Here is a 7,207-nt window from a genome sequence, read left to right on the forward strand (position 1 = left end):
ATTAAAGGGAAACCTGGAAAAACACACTTGGTCACACATCATGTAAACACAGGCATCCAGACCCCCTCAGACAGCCAGCATATCGTACTTCCCTAAAAGTGCTAGAAGCAATGAAAAAGGAAATAGATGAGATGTTGCAGCTAGGGTTAATTCAAAAGTCTCACAGTTCTTGGGCTGCTCCAGTGGTACTGGTCCCAAAGAAAGTGGGGGCACCTGGTTCTGTGTAGACTATAGGAGGTTGAATGATGCCACAGTGTTTGATGCTTATCCTATGCCTAGGATAGATGAACTACTAGATCACTGTCATGGATCTCAGTAGAGGGTACTGGCGGACCCCATTGTCACCCAAGGCAGAGAGAGCTCCACATTTATCACCCTATTTGGGTTGTTTGAGGTTTTGGTCATGCCCTTTGTAATGAAAAATTCCCCTGCATCCTTCCAGTGCCTGGTCAATGACCTGCTAGAGGGAGGGACATCCAGTTGCCTACCTGGATGACATTGCAGTGTTCAGCCACACCTGGAAGGAGCACCTGATTCATCTGAATAGTGTGTTAGGCCGAATTACTGAGGAAGGTCTGATTATCAAGCCAGAGAAGTGCCAGTTTGGCACTCGTGAAGTGCAGTACTTGGGGCACCATGTAGGGGGAGGTACACTCCGCCCAGAGCCAGGCAAGGTACAGGCTATCATGGTGTGGCTGAACCCTACTACGAAAAAGGTAGGTACAGCTGGGAATTATCGAAAGTTCATGCCCCATTATAACACATTAGCCAAAGCTTTGACTGACTTAGCAAAAAATAAATTACTACAGGTGGTTAATTGGACAGAGGATTGTGAGAATGCAGATACAGCTCTGAAATCTGCTCTTGACCAGTCCCCTGTTTTAAAGGCCCCTGATTTCAAACAGAGATTTATAGTACAGACCGACACGTCTAACTATGGCCTAGGAGCTGTCACTTAGGTGACAGCGCAGGGGGAGGAGCACCCTATCATTTTCGTAAGTAGAAAACTACTCCCTGAGAGGTGGCATATGCTACCATTGCACGAGAGTGCCTTGCCATCCTATAGGCACTTCAAAAGCTACAGCCCTACCTGTTTGGACGGGATTTCACCATTATTACAGACCATAATCCCTTAAACTGGCTGAATAGAGTTTCTGGGGATAATGGAAAGCTTTTAAGATGGAGTTTAATTTTGCAGCAGTTTACCTTCACCATTCAGCACTGGAAAGGTGCAGAACATGGAAGCACAGATGGCCTCTGGGGCAGAAGTGGTGAATGGGCAGTTGAGATTGTGACAGATCACAGTTCTCCGTGCCCTAGGTTTAGGGTGAGGTGTGATGATTATGTAGTATATCTAATGACTCATTTTTATTTTCTGTTGAATTCATTTATGATATTGTATATTTAATGTACTCTTGTAATGTAATCTCATTGTGTGCTTTGCTAGATGACATGAGTTTGAACTTATGCAAGTGTCATTAATCTGTTGAAAATAGCCAGACCAGGGAGAGATAGGATCTTGGAGGAGTTTGAGGTGATATATTGTTTGACTGGTGGAATATATGATAAGATATTAAATCAGTGAGTGCCTAGAGTGGCTTATCCCTGATAAGTGCTCATAGGCTTCAATAAAGAAATTTATTTTAAGGGCATGATTTAAGTCTTGCGGAATAAAGTTTAATCTGAGGGCATGGGAGATCATTCCATGGGTAAGGAGCATCCTGGATGAAGTCCTGGAGTGGGAGGAGGAAATCAGTGTCATAGTGAGATGGTGTTCATTGGTAGAGTGGAAGTTGTGGAAAGGCATGTTGGTAGAGATGAGATTGGAGATGTCAAAGGGATATTAGTAGAGAGTTCTGTAAGTGAGGGCGAGGAGTTTAATTTTAATTCTGTAGGACAGGGGTTGGCAACCTTTTTCTATCTGAGTGCCGGCTAAAATCTAGTCAAGCCCAGGTGTGCCAGTTGTGTGTGTGTATATATATATATATATATATATATATATATATATATATATATATATATATAATTATCTCTCATTTTATGAGGCCAATATCATATTAACAGTAAGGGACCAGCAAAAAAAAATGTTATGCCGCACAGTAGTGCCCCAGTTCACATCATACCTCATAATTGTGCCCCCAATTCATCTTATGCCACATAGTTGTGCCCCCGATTCATACTTTGCCACAGTTGCCCCCATAAATACATAGTATTTCACAGTTGCCCCCAGAAACACATAATATGCCACAGTTGCCCCAGAAACACATAATATGCTGCAGTTGCCCCCAGAAACACATAATATGCCACAGTTGCCCCCAGAAACACATAATATGCCACAATTGCCCCCAGAAACACATAGTATGCCACAGTTGCCCCCAGAAACACATAATATGCCACAGTTGCCCCCAGAAACACATAATATGCCACAGTTGCCCCAGAAACAAATAGTATGCCACAGTTGCCCCCAGAAACACATAATATGCCACAGTTGCCCCCAGAAACACATAGTATGCCACAGTTGCCCCCAGAAACACATAATATGCCACAGTTACCCCCAGAAACACATAGTATGCCACAGTTGCCCCCAGAAACACATAATATGCCACAGTTGCCCCAGAAACACATAATATGCTGCAGTTGCCCCCAGAAACACATAATATGCCACAGTTGCCCCCAGAAACACATAATATGCCACAATTGCCCCCAGAAACACATAGTATGCCACAGTTGCCCCCAGAAACACATAATATGCCACAGTTGCCCCCAGAAACACATAATATGCCACAGTTGCCCCAGAAACAAATAGTATGCCACAGTTGCCCCCAGAAACACATAATATGCCACAGTTGCCCCCAGAAACACATAATATGCCACAGTTGCCCCAGAAACAAATAGTATGCCACAGTTGCCCCCAGAAACACATAATATGCCACAGTTGCCCCCAGAAACACATAGTATGCCACAGTTGCCCCCAGAAACACATAATATGCCACAGTTACCCCCAGAAACACATAGTATGCCACAGTTGCCCCCAGAAACACATAGTATGCCACAGTTGCCCCAATACATTTTATGCCACAGTAATGTCCCCATTGACTCTTATAGCCTCAGAATTGGATAAAAAATTTTTTTAGGGCACTAATAAATTAATAAAAAATGATATAATATTATACTTACCTCTTCTAGCAGTGAAACGGTCCGCAAAGGTGCTTAGGAGGAACTGCGCTGCCGGCACTGAAATGCTGCGCAGGCGCAGCAGTTCAGCTCTTCTCCGGCTGTCATTTTTAATAAATGACAGCCGGAGAAGTGCTGAGCTGTTGCGCTTGCGCAGCAGTTCAGTGTTGGGGAAGGAATGACAGCCGGAGAAGAGCTGAACTGCTGCGCTTGCGCAACAGTTCAGCTCTTCTCCGGCTGTCATTTAGAACAGTCGGACGGCGTGCCAGGACTCAAGGGGCTGCGTGCCACCCCTGGCACGCGTGCCGGGATTTGCCGACCCCTGCTGTAGGACATGGAGAGCTAGTGTAGAGGCAAGCAGCGAGAAACAGCAGAGAACGACAGGGAGAAAAAAAATAAAGGGGGGGATTTGGCAAGTCCAGAGAGGCCAAGGTTACAGTAATTAAGGCTAGGGATTTCAAGGGTATGAAAAAGAATTGTGGTAGCTTCCATGATGAGAAAGTTCCAGATCTTGGAAATGTTCAGGAGATTGAAACACAAGGTTTTGGACAGGGACTGTATGTGAATTGTGAAGGAGAGGGAGGAGTTGAGCGAGACCCATAGGCAGCAGACATGAGGGGCAGAGGTGAGGGTAGTGATATAAACAGAAAGATATAATGTGATGTGAAGGAACCATGGGGGAAGGGAAGACAATGATTTCAGTATTAGAAATATTAAGAAAGATCTGGGACATCCAAGTAAAGATGGCTGAGAGACCAAGAGACAAGAAAGAAGACAGAGGTCAGGGGAGCATAGATAGATTTGGGTGTCATCAATACACAGATGGTACTGGAGGCCAAAGAAGCTAATGAGGTCACAAAGGAAGAAGGTGTAGAGGGAGAAGAGCAGAGGGCAAAGATTATTGGAGAACTCAGTAATAAAAGAGGAGGAAGGTGGAGTCAGATATGGAGACGAAAGAAAGTGGTTGGTGGGATAAGAGGAAGACCAGTAGAGGACAGTGTTAACGAAGACTATAGATTGGAGAATTTGCAAAAGAAGGGCTTGTCAACAGGACTGAAAGCACCAGAGAGATCTAGAAGTATGACAAGAGAAAAGTGTCCATTAGATACAACAGAGAGAAGGTCTTTAGTAGGGGTGGTTTTGGCGAGTGGATGGACAGAAGGCATTATTGAAGTGGGTCAAGATGGAGTGAGAGATGACAAAGTAAGTGAGAGAGATGTAAAACAACTTGCTCAAGAGCATTGGAGGTAATGGGAAGTGGGGAGTTAGGGCAGTCATTATAGAGGACAAGGTCAAGTGAGGGGTTTTTGAGTATGGGATAGATGATAGCATATTTGAAGGAGGAGAAGGTACCCAAAGAGAGAGATAGGATGAGGAGGTGGGAAAGTTTGGAGCAAATCTTTCGAGAGAGGGAGCGGAGGAGGTGAGTGGGGTCAAGGACGCAGGTGGAGAGGGCTGAGGAGGATTAAAGGCGTGGAAATCAGCTGCAGATAGTGGAGTGAAGGCGTAGAAGTTAAATGAGCTGCCGAGGGTGGCACTGGGTAGGGATGGGTGGAGATAACTTCCCAGAGGAAGGAGGTTGGGGAGACAAGGTGCGTAGGGATGGGGGAGAGTACAGGGCAAAAATGGTCTGATTCAATGAGATATCATGATGTATGAACTTGGTGAAGTGGATAGCAAAGCTGAGAGCAGAGAGTGAAGAGATGAGGGGAGAGGAGGAAGTTGAAGGTGGCAAAGAAGTAACAGAAGTTAATGGATTGGAAGGAAATGTGAGCCTTGCATTAGGACTGTTTAGAGAGCAATAGGGTAAAACTGCAAGAGGAGAGAACTTGAGAATTTATGAAATCAGCATGAGAGCATGACTTCCTCCAATGCTGTTTCACAGCAAGAGTGCATTTTTGGTTGGTAAATTTGAAGTGCCATGGTTGAGGCGAATACCAACGATGGTTTATGGTGATAGCCAGGATGGCAGAGTCAAGGGTTGTGGTAAGGGTGTGATTGTAAATGTAGACAGCCTGATGCTAGAAATGTGGTTGGATCAATGGCGACCAGGATGAGTCTGGTGAGAGTAGCTTTAGGGGGGAGGAGCTGAGATGGGTAGGGAGATGCTAAAAAAGAGAAAATGGTGGTCAGAGACAGGGAAAGATGAAAAGTTGGAGGAAGTACAGGTGGAAAAAGACCAGATCAAGGAAGTGGCAGTGTTGTGGGAGGGAGAGGAGGTCCATTAAGAGATACTAGGGGAGAGGGACAAAGGTTCATGGCAGCAAGTTTGGAGGGATTTTCAATAGGGACATTGAAGTCCCTCAAGATAAAGGAAGAATGGCCAGAGAGTAAGTGAGGGAGCCAGGTGGAAAAGTGATGAAGGACTTGAGAGATTGGACCAGGGGAACAGTAGATAATGATCACATGGAGGTGGACTGGTGGAAGAGATGGATGAAGTGGACATCAAAGGAGGAGAAGGAGATAGATGCAGTTGTAGTCATATTTCCAATGGTGGAAATACCTATGGAAATAATACTGACACGGAAATCCTGACAGTATAAATTAGAGATGCTCACTGACTCCTGTGAACTGTTTGGGTTTTGGCTTTGGATCTGGATTGGCTTCGTGTTTTGGTTTTGGTTTTGGCAAAACCACCCTCGTGTGTTTTGGTTTTGGTTTTGGTTTTGGATTTGGATATTTTAGAAAAATTCCTAAACTTTCCTAAAATTAGGGGTGTGCACCGGCCACTTTACGTGTTTTGAGTTTTGGGTTCTGATTAGCTTGAGGTTTTGGGTTCTGATTTGTTTTGCCAAAACACCCCACGAAAAGTTTTGGTTCTGATTTTGGGTTTTGGGTTCTGATTTTTTTTTAAAAAAGCATAAAAAGTGCTAAAATCCATATTTTTTAATTTTTTTCACTCCTACACTAATATTAACCTCAATAACATTCATTTCCACTCATTTCCAGTCTATTCTGAACACCTCACACCTCACAATATTGTTTTTAGGCCAAAAGGTTGCACCGAGGTAGCTGGATGACTAAGCTAAGCGACACAAGTGGGAGGCACAAACATGTGGCCCAACATGTGGCAGGATCAGTGGACTCAAACAGCAGTACCACTGGACTTATACAGCGGGATCAGTGCCTTGCTTGCAGTCTCCTAGGTAACGCAAATAATCTGTACAAATATGCACACAGGGGCATGGCCAGTAAAATATGGAACACATACTTTATGGATAAACAATGTCACTACACTTCATGCCGAGAAGCTAACCAAATAATTTTCTCCATACAAGATACTCCCAACTATTCACTGAAATACCTAGCTTTTATCACCACGTAAATGAACTCAGCAGTCAAATCCATAATAAAGTGTGTCATCACACAAGTCAGGTTCAGGATAGACTCATCACAGTTCAGGTAAATTTAAGTTTGACCACCTTTATGTTCATCAATATAAAAGATTTGAAAAGGTGTTTTTTTCTGCATCCTACTGAAAATCAAGCTACAGAGTATCTGTCTATAGAAGCTTCAAATCCTAGATTACAGCCCAGTGCAAGTCTCCTAGGACCCCATTTACCTCATGAATGCAGTATACGCTAAAACTGAGATTGTCTGGCTCAAAAAGGGCCAAAGCCACAAATAAGTTGTCAAGAAGTTGCACTGTAATGTGCAGCACACGCGAACACCCACCAGCTCCATCCACTCACAATACACCCACCAGCTCCATCCACTCACAATACACCCTCCCTCTTCCCTGATCTGAGCCCAACTGAAGATGGCGGCAGCAAGCGGGGAATTTATGCAAGTCTCGCGTCGGATCTCACGAGACTCGGACGTCATAGCCTTGTTTTCATTTCTTTCGGCCGCCGGAAATACCCGAATAGTGCTCGGATCCCGTCGGATCTGAACTGTTCGGGTGGGCTCGGATTAGAGCAATCCGAGCCCGCTCATCTCTAAGTTAAATTAAAAAAAATGAGAATGGCATAATAGGCATATATTAAACATGTAATGAAGGAATATATATTGGTCTACATAATCTCCTCATTTG

General features: G+C 44.3%; 1 non-coding gene across 1 annotated transcript; it reads right to left on the reverse strand.

Annotated features, from left to right (window-relative positions):
* Positions 1 to 6,502: 6,502 nt before the first annotated feature.
* LOC142147667 (small nucleolar RNA SNORD50) lies at positions 6,503 to 6,574 on the reverse strand. The gene has a single exon (XR_012690779.1). It is a non-coding gene; the product is annotated as a small nucleolar RNA SNORD50 (small nucleolar RNA).
* Between the last annotated feature and the right edge of the window lie 633 nt (positions 6,575 to 7,207).

Source organism: Mixophyes fleayi, chromosome 3, assembly GCF_038048845.1.
Source record: "Mixophyes fleayi isolate aMixFle1 chromosome 3, aMixFle1.hap1, whole genome shotgun sequence".
Classification (NCBI taxonomy): domain Eukaryota; kingdom Metazoa; phylum Chordata; class Amphibia; order Anura; family Limnodynastidae; genus Mixophyes; species Mixophyes fleayi.